This window comes from Cnephaeus nilssonii (genome assembly GCF_951640355.1).
Source record: "Cnephaeus nilssonii genome assembly, chromosome: 12".
Taxonomy (NCBI): Eukaryota; Metazoa; Chordata; class Mammalia; order Chiroptera; family Vespertilionidae; genus Cnephaeus; species Cnephaeus nilssonii.
The window spans coordinates 77,595,473-77,618,344 of NC_137083.1; the positions used below are offsets into that span (position 1 = coordinate 77,595,473).

Below are 22,872 nucleotides of genomic sequence, written 5' to 3' on the forward strand. Positions count from 1 at the left end.
TTTGAGGGTACCTGTGATTAACCTGCTGAGATGCGACAGGGTCAAGATTGGGGATCTCGTGCTGGCCCCCTCCGACGCGGCTCTGCCTCAGCGCCTCTTGGAATTCCTGGGCGCCCATCACCTGCATATTATTCTAGCCACTGGGGAATTCCCCAGAAACTGGGAACGATGTGACCCTTCAATGTCTGTGGGTCCCAAGACCCTTTGGTAACCTGGTGAGATCAATGAATGATGTGTGGACACACAAACTTCTCTCTCTCTCTCTCTCTCTCTCTTTCTCTGAAATAACCTCAGGGCAGTTCCAACTCCCCAAAAGCCAAGGTTTTAAGAATCTGAGTTCCAAGGGTCTCCAAACCTCCTCACAGTGCTAATTCCCACAGGCTGCAGACGCACACCGAGCCGGCTTCCCCAGCAGCTGTGTCCACGCGGAGAAGAGGAGAGCAGGGAGCCTGTAACGGGGAGACCCACGTGCTGACCGAGAGAAGGCAGGGGGCACGCCGCACCGGGACCTGGCTCACAGGCGGTCCGGGAGCGCTTCCTAAGATGTGAAGTCACGCCGTGAGTGTTTTCTATGCTTCCCGCGATGTGGGCGACTTGAGCCCCTGGGAACCTGGACGATGGCGCCTGCCACCTCCAGGGAGGGCTGAGCCACGGGCTCCCCGCTGTGTCCTGGGCCCTTTCCAGTGTGCGGGTCTCTGACCCTCAGATCCCGTCCTGCTGGCATGGGGCCCTGGGAGCTCCGTTTCCACACCTCCACTCTGGGAACAGGAGGAGCGGAGCTGGGGCCCTGCAGGCCAGGTGGTGGCTGGCAGCCAGGCCCGGGCATTCCCTTCCAGGTGCCAGCTGCAGCCAGCTGCCACGGGCCTCCGACCAGGGCTCTCCTGTGGGTCTGTTGACTCAACACATCACCTGACATCACCCGCCTCTGGGTGTGAGGTGCTGGGGAGACGGGACGGGGTGCGGGCGATGCCAGGGCGGCCCGGGGCCAGGAAGGCGCCCAGCTGGGCCTCTGCCCCGGCGGGCGCCGGTGTGCACGGGGCTGCTCTCCTCACTCACCTCCTGGAGGAAAATGCAAGATGACGGCCTCATACCTGGGCGCTTCCTTGTGCTTTGGGAGAGGTGACAACTCTGCCAGAAGAAAATGGGGATGGAGTCGTCTTTCTGGGGAGCTCAGAATCCCTTACTTCAGCGTCTGACCTACAGTGACCTCCACTGCCTGAGCTGTTTTATGTGCAGGGAGAAGACAGCCCCCATTAGCATAATTTTAGGGTTTGAAGAGCCCCGCCCCCTCCCAAATACCTCACCAGGCTCTTTGGTAACCCTGTCCCCCGCGTGGCACACTGTTGTCGCCCGAATCCCCTTGGCCACCGGGCTGCAGGCTGGTCCCAGCAGCCGTTCCCCTGCTGTGGCATGGAGGAGGCCATCACTGGGAGAAGCACGGGGGGGGGGGGGGGGGGCGGACTCAGCAGTACGTAGTTAGCACCCCCCGCCTCCGCGGAGTTTAATGTTCCCTCTGGGCTCCCTCCCTGGGTTTCTGGAACGGAGTATGAGCAACACCCTCGGAATGCTGTGCGCAGGAGAGCGGGCTTCCTCCTATTTGCCTCTGATTCACCCCACACCTTCGGCATTTACCCTTGGCTAACTCCATCTTTCATAAAGCCTGCTCCGGTTTCTACAGCTAATTATTCCCGCTGTCTGCGCCTGGCACATGCAGTGCTATGAAGTTACAGCATGCTGCAGCCACTTCTGTGTTCCTGTCCCGTCTCCTCCGTGAGCACGGCGGCACCGAGCCTCACCGGCCGGCCCAGCACGCAGGTGCCAGGCACACACTCCCCACCAATGCTCCGCCGCCGAGCGTATGAGGCACACGCTTTGTTCAACGGAGTGCTCAACAAGCACTGTTCACAGAAGCACAAATTGAAAAATCGGATTTCATCAAAACTTAAAACTTAAGGTCTTCAAAAGATACTGCTAAGAAAATGAAAAGTGACAGGGAGAAAATAGCTGCAAAACGCATATGTGATGAAGGACTCATCTCCAGAACATATCAGCAATTTTCAAGACTCAGTAACGAGAGAACAAGTAATTCAATAAAACAAGTGGACAGAAGATGAAATGGATATTTCGCCAAAGAGGGTGTGCCGATGGCAAGCACATTAGAAGACGCTCCACATGTTAGTGAGGGAAATGCAAATTAAAACCACAGTGAGACACCACGACCCACCTGTCAGGCCAGCTAAAATGTTAAAAACTGACAATACCAAGTGCCGGCGAGGATGCAGAGCAGCAGAAACTCTCACACACTGCCGATGAAAATGCAAAATGGAACAGCAGGTTTGGGAAATAATTTTACTGTTTCCTCTGAAGTTAAACATACATTACCTGGCAATGCCACTCATTGGAGAAAGGAAACTTATCTTCCCAGAAAAGCCTGATGCAAATGTTTATAGTGGCTTCGTTAATAGTTGGCACCAAACTGGACGTGGCCCCAATGTCCGTGGGCTGGTGAGTTAATAAGCAAACGGGTGCGTCTGTCCAGGAGGGAGCTGCTCAGTAATGACGAGGAAAGAACCTCAGATGCAACAACCCGGGTGAAGAATCTCAAAGGCTTTGTGCTGAGTGCAAGAAGCCAGACCCTGTGCGGTATTTGTCCATTTACATGACATTCTGAGAAAAGCAAATGTCAGGGGACAGGAAAGTCATAGGTTGCCGGGGGCTGACTATGAAAGAGCATGAAGGAATTACATTTTGGGGCGATGATGAATGTTTGTCAAAACAGATGCTGACATGGGTGAATTTTACTGTCTATAAACTCTGTGCCAACAAACCTGACTTTTCAAACTGCTCTAAGACGAGTCTGGGCTGTCTGTGTGGCCGGGGCCAACCAGCCTGGTGCCATGTTCCCTGGGCCTTGAGCACGGAGGGGCTGGGCCTGGACTCCTCGCTCTGGGCCCTAGACCTTCTTAATAAAAATAGCAACTGGCATCCCCGCCCTCGGGCCCAAAGGTCATCTCAGGAGCCCCGGGAGCCAGCACTGCTGAGCAGGGAACAGGAGTGAGGTCTTGGCTCTGCGGGCCTGAGGCTCAGGCCCCGCTCTCCCGCCCTGAGGACAGGCAGCCTGTGCCTCCCACCTCGAGGAAAGGGAGAGATTTGCCGGGAGCTCAAAAGTCAGGCCGGGGAAAGGGAAGAAGGTCCCTGCAGAGTGGGCAGGGAGGCCCTGCAGACAGACTCACCCGACCCATGGCCTTGGGCCCGTCAGTGAGCCTTCCATGGGGCCTGGCGTAGGTCTGAGCACACAGAGAGCCCCTCCCCCCCTACGTTCAGCTGCCCAGAGGCAGGGCAGAGGCCCGGGGCACCCGGGGGTTCCAGAGCAAAGGTGCAAGGGTGAGGCCCCGCAAGTGGCTTCTGAGGAGGGAAGGCCCGCCTTCTGCCCCGGCTCCCGCCCTGGGGCTCCTTCGCCCGTTTCGTCCGGGAAGCCAGGCCAGGCCAGGGGAGGGGTCGATGCCATGGCACGGGCAGTGCTCTCTCTATTTTCAAAACACCGGGGCAATGTATGGTGTTTTATTTGGTGCTTTGAACTCCTGCGTGGCTGCCTCCACCAGGCAGCAGGGAACCTCAGCCCCCAGAGCAGAAAGCCGCACAGAACATACATTTGACCATCTTAACCTTTTTAAGTGCACAACTCAGCGGCATTACAGACACCCACACTGTGGTGCAGCCATCACCACCGTCGTTCCCAGAACGTTTCATCTCTCCAAACCGAAGCTCCCGGTTCCCCGCCCCAGCCCCTGGCACCCAGCAGTCCAGCCTCTGGCATCTGACGAGCCGGGGACCTCACAGAAGTGGAGTCACAGTGTCTGTCCTTTGGTGTCGGTCTTATTTCACTTGGCCTAATGCCCTCAAGGTCCATCCACACTGTAGCATGTGTCAGATTCATTCCCTTTTAAGGCTGAACAATACGCCATCGTATGGCTGGACGACAAAGAGCTTCCTTTCACAATTCCCTCCCGCTCTGCTCGCTGTTCCTCCTCCCACGCCTCCCTGCAGCCGGCCCGGCTCCCACAGCCTGGAACAAGGAGCCAGGGGTTTGGTGCACCCGCCACTCACACTCCCGGGGACACCCTCTGTCCCTCTTGGCCAGAACCCATCCTTCTCAGCCGGTGCCACGGCCTGGCCCTTCTTCCGGGCTCGGGGCGTGCGTGGGATGCCGGGCCGCGGTCACAGGAGGCTGCTCGGGTCACCAGGCCTCCGGCGGGAGGGAGTCCGGGAGGTGTCACACATTCCTTGCCTTCCCGAAGCCAAGTTTCCGACGTGCTATCTGAGAGGCTTGCCAAGGGTAATGTGACATTTACATGACACCGGTGAGGCTGCGCGGTGACATAACGGGGGTGTGATCCCGGGCGCCGCGCCTGCGGCTGGGCACAGCCCGACGACCTGGTGTTGTGTAAATGAAAGCAGAGTCACCTGCTCTCCGCGTCTCGGCTCAGCCTGCTCCCTGACGTGAGCCAGCATCACCCTCGGTCACCTGCACCTTCACTCTGCAGCCTTCCTTTCCTCACCAACGCCACCGAGCAAACACCTACCAGCTCCCCCGGGAGGCTGCGGCCACCGCCTCCGCATGAATTCCTGTGAGGGGACAGGCCCTCGCAGAGGCGCCGGGGACACGCCAGCTGTGGATTCGTTCCCGTGAGCTCGCCGGGCTCCTGAGTGCTGGCTGGAGCCGGACGCTGTGCCAGGGGCTGAGCACGCCTTGGTGGGGCACAGCCCCGCCCCCTTTCCACGTACTCTGCAGGGAGTTTAACAACAACCTCCCAGGCCTATTGCCCACGAGGGCTGCTCCCTTCTAATCCGGCCTCCGTGCAGCCATCAGTGAACTCCTGCGTGGCTGCCTCCACCAGGTAGCAGGGAACCTCAGCTCCCAAAGCAGAAAGCCGCACCTGGTCATGGGGGCCGGGCAGAGGCTGTACGGCCGGCGCTGGCCTGGCCCCTGGCCCAGCGTGGAGGGCACCGGCCTGCACACCTGCACGTTCCGCCCTGGGTGGCTCCAGTCCCAAGTACACAGGTGGGAACAGCAGCCACTGCCCTGCCCAATGCTCATCTCAGCAGGAACCATCTGCGGTTCATCTGGTGGAAAAAGTGGACCCCACTCCGTGTATACCCCCGCCCCCAGCTCTTCAGAGGCCTCCTCCTTCCCTGCTCCTGTCTTTCCCCGTCAGAGTGTGGCTCTGAGCCTCAGCCACGGCTAACGATGCTCTCAGAGAAAACCACAGCCCGTCTGGACCTCTCACCGCCACGTGTGGCAACCTGTAGTGTCGGGTGAGCGCGGGGCCCCCAGCCAGGCTCTGGCGCAGCCTGACACAGAGGGACCTCATCACAGACATAGCAAGCGGCTGCTCTGGTGGCCTGGAGCAGGTGGAAAAGTGGGGGCTCGAGGGGACAAAGCTAGGCCTCCTGCACGGCGCAGTTGTCAGCTCTGCAGGCCTGGGTCCCCTGACGGCCGTCACCAGTTACGAAAGGTCACGAGAAGTCCCTCCCCCAACCTGCCATCTGTCATCGTCAAACTTTCAAAAAAGGTTAGAGAGCCAGGGGAGGGCAGGGCTGGGCAAAGCTCCCTCTCGGGTCGGTCAAGCCAGGTGACAGGAACACAGCTGGGAAGGAAGGGAGGGCAGGGCAGCCTGGAGGAAAGTGAAGAAGGAGCCAGCCCATCGCTTGTCCCGGAGCCGACCAGGCCTCCGCTGGGAAGGGACGGAGCCGCCGCCCGGCGCCCAGGCAGGGGCAGCCTGCGCTCCCCAGGCCTCTGGTCCCACTGGCTGCCGCCTGCCGGCTCAGCCCCTCCTCCGGCTCACCTGCCACAGCCTCTTTGTGCCACAGACGAAGGCGCGGGCCCTGCCCTCTGCGAGTCTCGGCTGAGAGGCAGTGCAGTGGGCAGGTGGTCCGTCACGTCCGGGTCGGGTCGGAGGGACCAGATGCGCCTCGTGCTGGGGAGAGCCGCCTGCGAGGAGCCGGCATGAGGACTGAGGACGGCCTCTAGGAGAGCAGCAGCTGGGGGACCCCCTGGGGCTGCGTGCAGGGAACCCCACAGCCTGAAGTGCTCAGCACACAGTGGGCCTTCGCTGTGGCCACTCCGGCTCCCCTACTCCTTCCCCTGGGAACCGTGACAGCTACGTGTAGCCGAGATCCTGCGGCACCAAGTGAACATTCCAATGACGCCTGGCAGGGTCCTGCCTGGTGGCTGGTGGAAGTCCCCCGCGAGAAGGCTGCCTTCCTGCCGGGTGGGGCTGCAGCCGATCCAGGCCCAGCGGGAAATGCTGCCCGGCTGGCCAGATGCCTGTGTGGTTATGGTCCAGGTGGTGGTCTCGGCCCCTCGCTGAGAAAGAGAAGCTGGGGTTACCACGGCACCCGAGGGGCTGGCGGTGCCCCGGATTCATGGGGAGTGACAGAGGGAATCCTTTCTCTTCAACCTCTACCATGGAGGAGGCGGTATAAGGAGGTTCCTTCCTGCTAGAGATGTTTATTTTTTTTACTAAGAAACAGCAAAGGGGATTTTCAGAGTATTTTTGCTTTGAAATAACCAATAGGACCCTAAGTATTTACTAGGTACTCAGTGCACACTGACCTGTTTGGAGGGGATATAAAAAGGCATGAGCTCGGCTGGCGTGGCTCAGTGATTGAGCGTTGACCCATGAACTAAGAGGTCACCAGTTCGATTCCCGGTCAGGGCACATACATGCACGTTGTGGGCTCGATCCACAGTTGGGGCCATGCACGAGGCAGCCGGTTGGTGTTTCTCTCTCACTGATGTTTCTGTCTCTCTATCCCTCTCCCTTTCTCTCTCTAAAATCAATAACAACATAATTCTTTTTAAAAGGCATGAGACACAGAATCCGTGCTTAGGATAAGGGAGAATGGGATGGGCCGAGGAGACAGAAAGAAATATATGAGCCCACTAAGCTGCTGCAGTGCAAGGAAGCATCTGATTAAGTATGCATAAATCTCTTTTGGAAAAAGGAATGGTGTTCATGAATAAATGAAAGCCGGGTAAGATAAGGAGCCGGTACAGAGTAGAGCACAGTGCTGTAGGCACTGGGTGGGGGTTGCTCCGGGCAGAGGCTGGACTCTGGGAATGATGGGAAGCAGATAAACTGGGAAAGCTGGGGGTAGGGAAGCCAGAGAGTGTGGAGGGGGAGTGGGTCTGCTGCCATAGACTGTCCCAAATCAGTGCCCCCAATTGCAAAAAGTGTGCCTCAGAGGGAGCCGGCGGTGCCTGCCAACGTTTTGCTGCATCCAAGATTAATGAAATAGTCCCATTGAAACCTTGCAATGCTGTCCTGAGCAATGTGGCTTTTGTCTTAATGTTTAGTAGGAAAGAGGTCATTGAATAAGTCATTGCAAAATGGTTTCTTCCCCCACAAAGGGGATAGGAGCTGCCTCCCTGGCACCCAAATATTTTACGTTGACTGGATGAGGCACATCATTTGCAGGGCTCTGCTCTAGGTGTTGGAAACAGAGAGGAGGCCCAGCCCTTAGGGATCTAGATGTTTAGGCCCCAGGGACTCGATGGGCAGAGGACAGCAGCCTAGTATCCCCGGAGCTTGTTAGACATGCAGACACCCAGGTCCTACCCAGACCCATAGAATCTGAATCTGCTCTCCTCACGCAGGTTAGACATAGGGAATCCGTGGTAACCCCAGCTTCTCTTTCTCAGCGACCCTCACGCAGGTTAGAGTGAGAACCGGCTGCAGGCCAGCCGTGCAGAAGGTAAGCAAGAACGAGATCCCCCGAGGGCCCGTGAGCAGGCAGGCTCTGGGCCTCCCTCCTGGAGATGGAGATGAGGCGGCTGGGGCAGAGGCCCGGGCTCTGCATTTCTAATAATTCCCAGGTGATGAGCTGGTCTGGGACCCACTGTGAGAGCCAAGTGCCTGGGTTCTGGAGAGCCTGAGACTATCCTGGCCCCACAGACAAGGAGAGGCCTGATGGCGGCTTCCCTGTGTGGCCAGGCCCTTGTTCCTCACTCTCCACCGTTCCCCCCATCCAGGAGCAGTCCAGCTTTGTGCCCAGCCCAGCCCAGCTGATCCTCCGCACTTGTCCTGCCCATTTAGAGACCAAACGTCTCTGCAGAACCCAATCTGCCTGCCTGGGAATCGGAGGAGAGTCATGCAGACGAGGCCACAAAGAATGAGAGCAGCCCTTGCTGTGCCAACTAAGTCACAACGTACAACAGAGTGCCAGTCCTTCTCTCCCCCACCTGCCAGAGGTGGGAGGTGTCCCTCTGCCTCCCAGTCCTCAGCGGGGAGGAAGCCTCATTGGTGCAAGCAGACAACACCTGCTTGGACAGGGTGGCTCTGAACAGAAATGCTGAATTATCCAAACTCTCCCTCCACAGTCTGTAGCTATGTGGTCCAGGTGTCAGTCACTAGCCACATGTGGTCATTTATAGCCTATCTAATAAAAGAGTAATATGCAAATTAACCATCACTCCAACACACAAGATGGCTGCCCCCATATGGTCACAAGATGACCGCCACAAGATGGCCTGCAGGGGAGGGCAGTTGTGGGCAATCAGGCCAGCAGGGGAGGGCAGTTAGGGGTGACTGGGCCAGCAGAGGAGGGCAGTTGGGGGGGACCAGGCCTGCAGGGGAGGGCAGTTGGGGGCAACCAGGCCAGCAGGGGAGGGCAGTTGGGGGTGACCAGGCCAGCAGGGGAGGGCAGTTAGGGGTGACCAGGCCAGCAGGGAAGGGCAGTTAGGGGCTACCAGGCTGGCAGGGGAGTGGTTAGGGGGTGATCAGGCTGGCAGGCAGAAGTGGTTAGGGGCAATCAGGCAGGCAGGTAGGCGAGCAGTTGGGAGCCAGCAGTCCTGGATTGTGAGAGGGATCCCAGATTGGAGAGGGTGCAGGCTGGGCTGAGGGACACCCCCTCCCAATGCACAAGTTTTGTGCACCGGGCCTCTAGTTTAAAATAAAATAGAAACTTCAGCTCCTCATTGCTGTTATGGGTTGAACTGTGCTCCCCAAAAGTATATGTGGAAATACTATCCCACCACGCAAAAAACCCTGTGAATGTGACTTTATTTGGAAATAGGATCTTTACAGAGATAATCGCGTTAAAATGAGGTCGTTAGGTGGACCGACTCCAATGTGACCAGTGCTCTTATACAAAGAGGGGATCTGAACCCAGGCACATTCCGGGGAGACTGCCATGTGAGGACGGAGGCAGGGCTGGGAGCGATGTAGCCACAAGCCAAGCATCACCAGCAACCGCCGACCCGGGAGACAGGGATGGAAAGGTGCTCCCTCTGGGCCCCCGGCAGGAGCCAGCTTCTGACACCCCGACTTTGGACTCCCAGCCTCTGGAACTGTAGGAGAGGAACTTCTATTGCTACCAGCCACCTGGTTGGTGATGCCCAGACACCAGCTCAGGTGCACTGTCCGTAGTTCTGGTGCTCGGTAGCCACCTGTGGCCAGGGGGCACCCGAGGGGACAGCACAGACAGGACGCTGCCGTCTCTGCACCCAGTTCTGGACAGGAGACGCTGCCGTCTCTGCACCCAAAACTCAGTCTGCCTTTCTTTCCAAGAAAGAGGCAGAGCTTAACAGTCTGATTTTCAGGAAAGCCAGCTTCTGCTGGGTTAGCCCGATCTTGTCTTCCATGTTCTCCACCTCCTTCGTCCCTGGCCTTCAGGAGGGAGAGACACCCTCATTATCAAAGGGAAGCAATGGCTCTGATGGGCTCTCCTCCCTGACACGAGAAAGTAACTTGACATTTGGGCAGAGTCCTCATAAACGCTGATCGCGGACAGCTGGGGTGCAGGTGCACCGGGAACCCGAGACGCAGCCCACAGCACAGGCCCTCTCCTGCCAGGAGCGTCCCCATCTGCTGCCTACCTTATCTCTTATCTGTCTGCTCTTCTCACCCGCCAGTAAGCCCTTTGGGGACACCCCAGCACATCACAAATGCAGCTTTGAAGTTTGACACTTCCCTGTTAATAATTTATTCCTTAGGACGATGCAGTCATAGCCCCAAGAATCTCAAGTAAACACATCCAAATTATTGAATAAGACTGCGGCACGAATGAATGATCATGTGAAGGCTGGAGCTCAGCCCCAGGACAGCGGAGCTGACTGGGGGAGTGAGGTGATGGCGAGGAGGGGAGCCCCGAGCCCAGGTATCTCCTGGGAGGGGCCCACGTCCAGGACTGCAGGCACCTGAGGGCCAGAACAAAGCAGAGTTGACGTTGAACTGTCAATGGCACACTTTTGCCTCCGAGCATTCCTGCCTGTCCTTTCACTCAGCCCCCTGGGTGCTCCTTTCTTTAGCTGAGCACAGCACACAGCACACAGCACCCAGCACACAGCACAGCACACACCAGCGTGCCCAAGCGACCAGGGAGCCTGGCGGAAAGACCCCACCTGCCTTCCCTCCGGCCTCTCAATGGCCTGCTGCTGAGGGTGGCTCTTTTTCCTTACTGCCACTTCACATTCTTTCACTTACTCATCAGCGGAGCCAGAGGCCAAGAAGGGAAAAAGGAGGGACCCCTTTGCCACCGTAATGAGTAAGCGCTGGAAAGAAAAGGCAGCTGCTTGGAGCAAGAAAACCTGTTTGCAGAACTCCTCCACCGTCCAGGGTGTCTCTAATGCACTGACCAAAGGGCAAATAAGCCGGTGTTTCACCCACTAGTGTCCCTGCCTGGGTGGCAGCAATTCTGCTCTCAGTTCTGGCCCACGCTCCTGCCGGCTCCTTCAGGCCTTGATGCAATGAACTCCGACTGCACCCTCCTCCACACCTTGCTGCCGGGGTTTGTAAGAATGTTTTGTGGGAGAAAAATGCACACATCATGAGTGTACGAATCTGCACAAGCGAGGCCGTCCTGTACGCAGCTCTCAGACAAGGAGCAAACATCCTCTCTCCTCACAGGCATCCCACCTCCTAAAATAACGCCATCACAACGCCAAGATCATCTGCGAGTTCTGCCCATTCCGTCTGCTGCGCCAGTGGAATCAGTAGTTTGTATCCTGCTCATACAGCGTGAGGCTCACCGGCGCTTGCCGCACCGTTTACTGCCACTACCGCAGGAGCCTCCTCTACCACGGCCGGTCGCGGTGTGACGCCATCTGGGTGTTCTCTACGCCGGGCTGTTACGGAGTGCGGTCTGGCATTGCGTGCACACCTTCACCAAGAGGCACGCCCTTGTTCTCTGGGGCTGCTGCTTGCTTTGAGTTGACATGTTTATTCAGCACAAAACTCTCTGGGGAGAGGCAAGGGGCGGGGCCTAAGGCTGGAGGATTTGTGGACATCAACTGGTGCTGGGCCTACAGGTCTCATCTGATGGAACCAGGTACTTCCTGTACTCCGTACAGGCTACCTACAGAACAGTCCCTATAAGGTAGGATTTATCCCCTGTATCTGGGATGCAAAGACAGAAAGAGAGAGAAGGGAGGGAGCTGGGGGCGGGGGGCTAGGGGAAGAGGTTGTATTGCTCAGGGACGCATGGAAGGAGTCAGGCTGGGAGGTGAGGGACCCAAACCTGAACCCCCTGAGCTACGACTTAGTGGACAGAGCAGGCCCCCAAATGCTAGTGCCAACAGTCTTACCCGGCAGCTTAGGCCACAAAGCACAGGGCGCCCTGACTGAGTGAGCTTTCTTGGGAGTGTCAGGTACTCTCTGCTGTGAGGTCCGGCACTGCACTGACCATCACCGTTTCAACCATCGGTGGTTAACGGGACTTCCTCAGCGTTCGGCTGTACAGCCCCGGGCGGCCGGCCCTGGCGGAGGCGCCGGCTCCTGAACTCCGCGCTGAAATGTGCGGTCACCACGCTGCTCCGCAACCCCTGTGGTGTCGGGGTGGGAGGAGCAGGTCGGGTTTTCCTCTCATTCCTGCTGATAAGGGAAAAGCCCACTCACTGCCTTTGGAGCAGTACCGAGAACATGAAGGAATGTCACGTTTGTTACCACACACACACACACACACACACACACACACACACACACACGGGTGTGCGTGCACGGGAAGTTAATCCGGCCGGGACAGTTGGTTGGCGAGCACTAAGCCCCAAACAGGATCGCGGCAGCAGGCTGAACACGAGCAGCATCCGCCCCGCACACAAAGCTGGCCTTGGACCGCCGGACTGTGTGACAGGCATTCCTTACGGAGACAGAGAGGGGGCCCGTGTCTGCACGCGGGGATGGAGGCAATGTTAGGACTACACGCAGGCGTGTCCCGCGGCTGGTCCGTGCTGTGGCACCCCGGGGGGCAGTCTCTCTGTGCAGCAGGGCCCGGGAAGCGGGGATGGGCCTGCACTCCGCCATCTGAAGCCTGACTAGGAGCCATGGTCCCGGTCCGCCGGCTCCTGATTCACTTCGTTCTGTAAGGAGACACAGGAGGTGGCCGCGTCGGCCGACTGAGCAGCTATGGGCAGGGTAAGTGACACCGGGGCTTTTCGGAGAGAAGAGGACTGAGAGTCAGGCACAGCTGGTGTTCACCGGGCCCAGGAAGAGAACAAGCCCCTTGGTCCAAGCGGTCAGCACCCTCAGTGCCTTCTGGGGCTGCCGCCTGCAGCAGGGCCCGGCTGTGGGCCCCTCCTCAGGCACAGCCCCAGCCACAGGCCTGCCTGTCCCCGGGCACACTGCACGGGGCCATCAGGGACAGGGCTGCCCCAGAGGGCCTTCTCGGCCAGCACCTCTCTCCCTGTGGCCTTTTTCTTGATGTCCCCACACACCAGCTTCACGACCTCGCCCCCGAGCTGCCGAGGTCAGTGCTGTTGAGAGCAGGGTTTCAAGCCTGCAGCCCAAGTGCTCTGAGTGCTGCTTGCTTATCAGGGTGAAGATGGATGACAACGTGCGTGGACCTGCCTTGCCCACCGCAGGCGGGTCAGAAATAGCGGCGCCTTGCCTGGAGGGAGGGGTTAGGTACAACGGTTCTGCAGTGTTGTGTGAGCCAGCACAGTAGCTCATCACAGGGAATCCAACCCAAAGGGGTCTATTGGGCAAGGGGAGCCCCAGATACCAGGCGGCTTCCAGCCCCCGAAGCCCTGTCACAGGCCCCATTTCTCAGGCCAAGCAGGGCCTTCCCCAATGCTGAGCCGGCCTCAGCCCGCCCCAGGGACACCACTGATGGAGCACAGCTACAAACCACGAAAATGACCTGTGACCAGGGACGGAAAGCGACCAAGCCATCTTGCAGCAGCCACACCTGGGCCTCCTTGCCTTTCTGCAGCCACAGCTCTAAGGGCAGGGCTTGAGGACACAGTGGGTCTGACCCGGCGGGAATCCTTGGGGCTGTGTGGCATATTGGCTCTTGCCCTGCCACCTGGCCTGCTCTGGCTGGTGTCCCGGCTGCCATGACCAGCAGAAAGCGCGAAGGGCCCCGGGGAGGCTGGAGGGAGCCTGCCTGCAGGAGACCCAGGCCAGCCACAGGCTCAGCCACAGCCACTCAGGGATGCTCCTGAGCCATGAGCAGAAGGCTCATTGCGGTCAGCTCCGTCCTGTGCTGCCCCGAAATCAGGTCCGGGCTCCTCACCAGCGGCCTCTCCACCCCTTGGCCCGGAGCGCCAGTGGAGAAATCAGCCTTTACCTGGAGGTGGTAATGACTTGTTAGAGGTGAGGGTGCCGGTCGCCTGGAAGTGGGGCTCCCACCTTGCCCTGCTTTTAACTGGTCAGGTCCTCAGGATGCCCACCTTCCCTGGACTCCCCGGGCCATGAAACAAGGGTCCTCAAGGTGTCAGAGCATCTCCCCCAGACAATGATGAGCCGTAAAGGGGAGCCCTAGGAAGACACCAGCTCTCCAAGCGGGGGTCGCAGGAGGCCGGCCTGTGTGTGCAGCCACCGATCTGCTTCCTAAGACACAGCCTCAAAATGCAACTACAGTTTCATACCGTCACCAGCTGGAGTCCTCCCGACTTCCTCCAGGGAGAGCGTTCCAAGGACAGACAGAGCCGTGTGGCTGTCTCAGGGCTTGGTGACGGCGTACGCACACGCTCCGTACAGGCTACCTCCAGAACATGTCTGCCCACTGTGTCTCCTCCTCAAACCTGGCCTTGAGGCCACTCTGGCTCCCAGGCCTCTCAGTCCGGTGCAGCCAGCTCGCCTGGCCCGAGTTTGGGAGAACAGGGCCTGAAAGCGCACCCCAAAGGCGTCTACCTCTAGGGAAGAGGCGTCCTGCAGGCCCAGCCCCACGTCTGCCTCGGGACACACCGGGTGGTCCCTCCCGTCAGTGGAGGTGCCAGGAGCACCAGCCTCACCCCAAACCCCAGGCCACGCAGCACCCGTTCGGAGGACAAGCTCACACACCTGGGGACCAGCTGGGTCAGGTCCTGCTCTCAGATGTTTCCCAGACTTGAGGAGCCTTTGTCCGGGTGAGAGCGTTCTGCTGGGCCGAGACCGAACAGCTCGGCACCCATTGACAGCCGGGCTGGATAACCCACCGAGGCAAATCCTGGGGTGGCGGGGGGTGGGGGGCGCACGGAGCTTCGGGGCAGCGCCACCGAGCTGCAGCTCCATTTCCAGGGCCCCTCCCTTGACTAACCAGGGCCGCGGAGGCCTCTGCTGCTTCTCGGGGCCCTGAGGGACCTTCCGAGAAACTCACATGCTCTCCAGCCCGTGTGTCAGCTTCCCCAGGACCTCGCGCGGGGTATCGGGTGTTGCCTCTGGGAGAGAGGAGGGGAGATTCAAAGGGCAAAGGCTCTCCTGCCCAGGTAATCATCTCTCTTCCGACAGGGGTGCCGAGAAGGTGACCCGCTCTCAACCACCGTGCCTAACGCAGCCCTTCAGCTCGGAGAAAGGAACCCGAGGGGCCAGGCCCTTGAGGAGTCACACTCCCCTGCAGCCAAACACAGGATGCACAAAGGACGCACCTGACCCAGAGCCAAGCCACACAGGCCAGCCTGGGAGCTGGGCCCAGGGCAACAGAGGGCTCTGCATGGGGCCAGCTGAGCCTGCAGATCGCTGACCCCGGCAGCCACGGCCGGGGCCCAGTGCAAAGTCCGGGCCAAGGCAGCGCTGGTCCCAAGGCCCTGGGCAGCTCCCACAGCGAACAGGGTCGCTATGTAGCCAGAAAACTCTCACCAGACCCCAAAAGGGTGGGGTAGGGGCATGTAGGGACACGGTACAGAGCTCCGACCTTGGCGAGGCACCCTAACACACCCACGTAAGTGATTCTGGCCACCACCTGTCACAGGGCGGGATGTTGCCTCCATTGTAAAGTGGAGAAACCCAAGTAGGAGGAGATGGAGTTACTTGCTCAAGGTCACTTGGCTGAGCTGGACTTGAACCCAGGACTTTCCGGCTCCAGAGCTTAAACTGTATATCTCCTCAAACTCTCCCAGAAGGCAGCCAGTGTTCAATGTTGTGAAGGAAAACCATAAAGATGATCATTTCCTTCCTCCCTTCCCTCCCTCTCTCCCTTCCTCTCTCCCTCCATTTTCTCCTGGGCTCGGAGAGGCCTAATTAAAGAGCTCAGAATTCTAGTAACTATAGCACCTGGGCTTGCCCTCAGCAAAAACTGCTCAGCGAGGCATTCTGTTGCCTCTCCATCTTCCGGTGTCAACCCGAGACCTTCCTGCCATTGAGGAGAGTCAATGGGACATAGAGAATGGAGGTGCATGAACGCTGTTTTAATTCTGTAACCCTCTCATTTGAACAAAGGAGTGCATTTGTGATGCTGGGTTTTAAAGCGCCGAGTCACGGGTGAAGGATCTTGGCCGGGGGCTTGTGGTGCCCCCGTGTCGCATTCCTCAGCTCTGGCTGATGGCGGTTAGAAGGGAAACACTGTTTGCGTTGAGTCTATTCCCATCGTTTACGCCAGTTGTTACTGGCAAAGACTAGGAGATGGTAAGATGTCCGGACACCGTGACAAATTCTACAGGGAACCTGAGCACAAAAAAGCACCTGGCCACGCACAGGAAGCCACACACACGGGCAGTCCTCAGTGATGTGGACAGGTGAGTTCCATGTGAGCCCACAGCGTGGCGTGGTCGCCGGACGGCAGAGCAGCCCTGGGGAGCTCCAATTACACAAGCACCCATGAGAGCTCCCAAAGCTACCCTCAGTTCTGGGTGCTAGGGACTGGGCATGGGATGCCGATTGTGTGGGGACTCGTTGGCCACTTCACATGTCAGAGCGACTTTCAGCAGTGAAAGTGTTCATCCGTTTCCCAGTTGGTAATGATTGAGTGCATTAGTTTATGCACTTAAGAAAATATTTGCGTTAACATTCAATGGGCTAATATGTGTGAATACTATAAGTCTATTTATTTAATGCTCACAGGTGATGAGGGAGATGTTCTGATCTCCATTTACAGGTGATGAAACTGAGCCATGGGAAGCGTGAGTCACCACAGACATTTAATTCATCTTTGTGGAGTGAATGAGCCAGTGAGCTTGTTACCCGTCAGCAGAAATGTTTAAACAGAAACCCAGCACGACTTGTTCAGGTGTTGGGAGATCAGAGCATCAGACAGAGTTTTCACCAGCGCTACTGGCCGGTCTGTGGCTTTTCCTACATCCCGGAAATTCTAGACCCAGGACTCCTCCTCCCCAAGCCCCGGGGTGACACAGTGACTGCGGGTGCAGGCCGAGTGCTCGTGGGGTGCCAGGGGCCGGTTCGGCTACATCACCCTAGAGGCCCCACCTTCCCTGAGGGGGCCAAGGACTGGCAGCGGCCTGAAGACTTTCTGGTCTTTGACCAGATGAGCTGTGTGTTCTGTACTTGATTTGCTGTGGGAGCTGCCCAGGGCCTGGGACTCTGCACTGCACCCACCTGGTGGCTGGGTGACAAGCAGCTGGGAAGACCGGTGCCAGGGTGTGACTGGCCACCTGGGACCCAGCCTTCCTCCTGTAGCCTGCCCATCACATGCTGGAATAGGACTGGGCAGCTTGATGTGACCCCCACCCTCACATGCCCCCCAGATGCCCATCTGCTCTGCAGTGAATGGACAGGAAGGGACCTGCGTACCTGAGCCTGGACCTCCCGTGCGCTGGCTCAGAAGCGTCCACAGCGGCTGTCACTCCCTGGTAATAATTGTTCTCAGGCCCCATGGTCTGCAAAAGGCCACTGTAGGGATGGCCCTGCAAGGTCCCTTATTCTGGTCGAGAGAGAGAGACAGAGAGAGAGAGAGAGAGAGAGAGAGAGAGAGAGAGAGAGAGAGAGCCTGTCCCCACGGATAAAACCAAACAAGCAGCTCCTCTTGGCTCTGACGAGCTGACGCCCACCTGGAAGCAGCCCTGGCGCTGGGGTGGGGGTGGGTGGGAGGCCCCACTGGCCTGACCAGGAGGCAGTTCCCAGAGCTGCCGGCTGCAGGAGGGAGTCAGGCAAAATTAGACTCCTGCTACCAAAAAGGGCGTTGCTCCTGGGTAACACTCAGAGCTCAGTCCCTGGGGCCACATTTGCCGAGGGAAGATGTGACAATGCCCGCCTACCCCGACCTTTATCTTCCATGGAGACGTATACACCGCGATGATGTAGAGGGGAGAAATGGTCTCTAGTCATGCAAATCCATTCCACTGGCATCCACATTTTCCATCACCCACCGGGGTACAGGGTATTTTCAGAAGACTCCAGCACCCAAGCAAATCATGTCTATGGGGCACCCCTCTGCACGTGGGGAAAGTGGCCGAGCCTCAGAGGAGAGGGAGCCAGCTGGCTTGGGGTGTTTTCTCTGTTCCTTCTACAAATACTCTTTACCCTGCTGGGTGGGCCCCTGTCTGGAGCTGAAGTAGTTTCTGAATTCTTTTCTCTGTGGCTGAATAAGGGAGGCAGGATAGCAGGATCTTTTGAATGGGGAGAAAGAGGACTCAAGAGCAAAGTCCCAGGAGGGCGGAGGTCAGCTCAGGAAGAGCCGGGAGCCTAACAGCTCAGAAATCCGATAAGTTCCTTCACAAACCTAAACGCCTCTGGGAGCGGAGACGGTGCAGGATTTGTTATCCTTTGCTCTGATCCCTCCCCTCCAAGGAAGACTCCATTCCTTCATTGTGGTTTTTAGGACACACCCTTGACAGCAAGCCAGGCTGTGAATCAGCAGGTTTTAATCCTCACCCGAGATATTTTTCCACTGGTTTTTAGAGAGAGTGGAAGAGAGAAGGAAAGACAGAGACATATTGATGGGAGAGAGACACAACGATTGGTTGCCTACTGCACGAGCCCTTAACCAGGTACGTGCCATTGACTGGAATCGAACCCAGGACCCTTCGGTCTGCAGGCTGACGCTCTATCCACTGAGCCAAACTGGCTAGGGCAATCAGCAGGTTTTAAAAGGACGCAGTGCCAGCTCACGTACATGTGTATGACACAGTATTGTTTTCTTCCCTTCCCAGTATGGAAACACTTGATCACTTTTAAAGTCGAACAGAATCATGAGCCCCCATTTCCCCATCACCAGCTTCCACAACTATCCACGAAGACGGTGTGTACACATCACCAGCACATCACGCCTGCATCATTTAGAAGTCTTGTTAAAGAAGAACATTCCTGGACCCCACCCCAGACCAATGTATCACAATGTAGGAGTTAGCATCCCAGAATCTGCACTTTCCCCATACACCCCGAAGGATTCTCACAGACTGCTGTGTGAGGTTATAGGGGTAGAACCCTCGGCTTGGGTCCCTGCTGTGCCATTTACTAGCTGGGTAACTTGGACAAGTTTCTTATGCTTTCTTTGCGACACCTCCATCCGAATACAGATATCACAGGGTTGCTGTGAGGAATGAACAAGATGGTATAAGAAAAGTGCCAGACTGCCCTGGACGGTGTGGCTCAGTTGGCTGAGTGTCCTCCCATGCACCGAGAGGTTGCTGGTTTGATTCCTGGTCAAGGGCACATGCCAGGGTTACGGGCTTGACCCCCAGTAGGGGATGTGCAGGAGGCAGCCCATTGATGTTTCTCTCTTGCTCTTCTTCTCCCTTCCTCTCTCTAAAAATAAATAAAAACATATTTAAAAAATAATACACAGCTCATGAAACACGCAATGCGGGCATTCCCCTGCTTCACTATGATTGGCTTCCAAGCCCTAAGGAAAACATACACCAAGATGGAGATTTTTGGGGGGGAATCCAGAGGGAGTGCCTCCATCCAAACGCATGAGCCCCACCATCTCTCTGGGAAGGTTGAGCTATTGGTTTAGAGTCACTGACCAAAAGGGGACAAAACAACACACAAACCGGCGAGTTCACACTGTAGATCGCAAAGGGGCTCTGTGATAAATCTCACTGACGGTAACCTCAGAAGGGGAGCTGTTCATAAATGCCTAACGGGGTAGGTCACAGTGGGTAACCACACCCAGGAGTACAACGTCTTTAGCAAAAGGCTGCCCTTGCCTTGATTAAGCCAGCCCTGTCCGTTGTTCTTGCGCATCTAGGTTAACACACCTTCGAAATGCCTCTTTTTCAGACCCCTTAAAGCGTAACCACCCTCAGGGAGCACATAACCTTGTTACCTGTCATGTTATCTGGATTCCCACCTTGCTTTCTCCCACCTCCACGTGATCCTCCTTAGGACCCGATCCCGCCTTCATTCCAAACGCATAGAAGAAACTGTGAAACTGCTGTTCTCCGGAGCATTTGAGACCTTGTTTCCCGACACTGTCGTCCGTGTGGCCCAAATAGACTCTTACAAAAATTCTCTGCAGGTTTAGATGCTTCTTACCTCGACAAGATGTTGCTACTGGCTGCCCCACCCCCACCCCCGGGTCACACATGGCTCTAAGCCCGAGATCCTCTGGATCTTTTTTAAGAAAACTCAAAGGAGGATGAGTGAGGGAGCTCTTACTATGAAATGTGAGTGCATTGCCAAGGAAATGGATAGACTTCTGTCGTGTTATTCTGTCCCCCGGTGCGATCCTCTTTCATTAAAGAAGGGGGGCGGGCGGAGCAAGCCCCCCTCGTCCAAAGGGGGCTGAATCCGCCTGCCCTGGCCTCAACAGCTCAGGGCTCAAACTGCCAGAGCGCACCAGTCACAGACCTGCGAGTGTCTGTCGCCCACGGAGCGCAGCCCAGTCTCGCACAAAGTAGTGCCTAACAAACACAAGACAGACGGGAGCCTGTTTCCCCACCACATCGACGTGGACACTGAGGTGTAGACACAGTGAGGCCGATGACGTGGATTCGTTTTGCAAAGCACAGGGGCTGATACAAGTCTCTCAGTTGGTGGTTTGAATTCCTGCCAGGAAAACAGTTTCTACGGCGTTTTAGAGAAATGAGTGTTGACAGTGGCAAGGGCAGCAGCAATGTGCCCCACAAGAATTTGGGGGAACAAAAGAAGGAAAGAAGTTGCCCTTATAAAGTCAAGTTTTGAAAAACACATAAAAAAAAAAAAAGACGTAATTAGCCATTGATGACAGTTACCCCGGAGACGGTGATTATACACCTAAAGAATTTGGGAACACCCATAACTCCACTCAGGGTGACCTGGGTCACCTGCAGGGAGGCAGAAATAATATTTTACTCTAATTTCGTAAGCAGAAACTTTTTGGAGAAACTCCAAAAACAGAACAGTGGACGGATGGTCATTGAAAGGCACAAAACAGGAAACTCCGAAGCCCTTCGACACACGGTCCAAGGGGGGGGGGGTGGCCGAGTGCCAGCCCAGCCCAGGTCACACTCCTGATCACTCGGCAGCTGCTGGTCTGGCTCCCTGTGGCACTCAGCCGGGTCCCCACCTGTGCCCATCACCCGTGCCACGTGATGCGAAAACTCTAGACCTGGACAGCCCCCAGGAGCCGAGAAAGGGGTCTGTCCCTGGTGTGTGAAATGGCTGTCTTTCGGAGCCCACAAAGCTGGTGACCCATCCTGAGACTTGGTGACTCACCGAGGAAGTGTGACCACGTGGGAGAGGCCTCTTGGCAGCTCTTCCCCACCTTGCTTGGACCTCCCTCGAAGTCCCAGTCCCAGTGTTGGGAGGACGTTGACCCACCGGCATCTTTACAGCTTCTCTGTGCTTGGCCTCTAGAGTGGGAGAGGGGCTCCAAAGTGGGGAATTCTCTCAAGACTCTGCCCGGCCCCGCTGAGGCGAAAGCATGTCACCATGGGACCTAGACCGACCAATGGCTGTCCTGGCTCAGAGTCAGCATCCGCTGCACAGAAGCAGGTGCAAAGCAGGATGCAGACAGGGGGCTGTCTCAGTCTGCCACAGCACAGTGTCACAGGCTGCATGGCTTAAAGAACAGAAATGCGCTTTCCTACAGTTCTGAAGGCTGGGAAGTCCAAGATCAAGGTCCGGCGTGGTCAAGACCTGGCAAGAGCTCTCTTCCTGGCTTCCAGATGGCTGCTTTCTCCCTGTGTCCTCACATTCCTCTTTTTATAAGGCCACCAATCCCATCCGATTAGGTCCCCGTCCTTATGACCTCATTTAACCTGAATGATGATCTAAAAGCTCCATCTCCAGGCTGGCCGGTGTGTCGGTGGTTGAGCAGTGACTCACAAACCAGAAGGTCACAGCTGGATGGTTGTGGGCTTGATCAGTTCTGAAACCATCACAATTGAGAAAGATAAAAAAGTTACAATAGGTAAAAAGTGTGTGTGGGATGATGTGGGGGAAATGAGCTCCCATTCAGGTAGCAGTATACATCATGCAACCTCCTTGAGGGGAACTTGGAAATAACTAAAAGAAAAAAAAAATACTTGCACTCTTTGACCCAACAATTTACTCTTAGGAGTGTATATCACAGATATATTCATGCATAAGCACAAAGAGTATATACTTGTTGCATTTTTTAAAAAATCCTCACCCGAGGATATTTTTCTATTGGTTTTTAGAGAAAGTGGAAGAGAGAGGTAAAGACAGAGAGAAATATCAGTGTGAGAGAAACATATTGATTGGTTGCCTCCCACACGCACCCCAACCAGGGCCCGGGCCAGGGAGGAGCCTGTAACCGAGGTACGTGCCCTTGACAGGAATCGAACCCGGGACCATTTGGTCCGTAGGCCAACGCTCTATCCACTGAGCCAAACCAGCTAGGGCACTGCAGCATTTTTTTTTATAGCAAAGAACTGAGAATGGCTCCATCAATAGAGGACTGGTTCAGTACTTCCAGACTCTCCATAGAATGGAGAACTAGGCAGCCATGAAAAAGAATGATTGTCAGCATAAAGCGGTTAAGGGGCTAAAGGCAACTGGTAGAACAGTACGCATGAAATGCTACCCTTTGTACAAAGGAAGCTTGGAAACGCATAGAATACCTTTGAAAGGATGTGAGATAAGGATTGCCGAAAAACAGGAGGCCAGGGTCCAGGGAGGGAGAACGTCTAAATGTACAAATTGGCACATTTCGAATGTTCTACCAGGCACGTGAGTTACCTATTCAATTGTATATGTATTTAAGCAAAACAATATTATTCCAGGGTTAGAACTGGTCTGTGAACGTCCAGCATGGTCAGTGACGGGGTGTTGTGTAAATCACGTAATCTGAGCCCCCGATGCCTCGTGTGTAAAACATGCGCAGTGGTATTCACCTTGCAGCTCCTTCTGCTCTAAGATAAAACCCCTTGTGGGAGGAGCAGAAAGAGGTGAAGGGTCCCAGGACTGTCTTGTGCAGGAACCTCTTTGAGCAAAGCGAAATGCTACTCACTCCCTAACTGCAGCTTGTGGGGCCCAGTGCCCAGCGCGGGGCGAAGCTGGGAAGGGTGTCGGGGTGTTTGAAACCTCCTCCTTCACCCTCTGCCCGCCCCGCCCCACCAATCTTTCCCTCCCGACACAAGGACGCATTGCCCTTGGGTCCCTCTCCTCCCGTTGGCACCCAAACCTGCCCCAGGAAAGGGATCTGCTCTCAGTCACTTGTCCCTTCTCCCTCCGCAGTGGCTCCTCCCGGGCTTATCTCTCCCCTGGAAGAGGCTTTGCTTTGATAAAGGGAAGCTGGTCGGTACCAGGCAGGGGCAGCAGGCGGACGGCTCTG

The 22,872-nt window shown here is 56.6% G+C and overlaps 1 protein-coding gene across 10 annotated transcripts in view; it reads right to left on the minus strand.

Moving 5' to 3' along the window:
* PRKAG2 (protein kinase AMP-activated non-catalytic subunit gamma 2) overlaps positions 1-22,872 on the minus strand; it is a 217,531-nt gene that overhangs the window by 94,085 nt on the left and 100,574 nt on the right. Inside the window, exon 1 of one of the 10 annotated variants that reach the window (XM_079786663.1) lies at positions 16,944-17,048. The exons of the other annotated variants lie outside the window; for them this stretch is intronic. The gene's annotated coding sequence lies outside the window, so the exon portion shown is untranslated. Of the gene's footprint in view, positions 1-16,943; positions 17,049-22,872 lie in introns of those variants that run through there. 10 annotated transcript variants of the gene reach the window in all.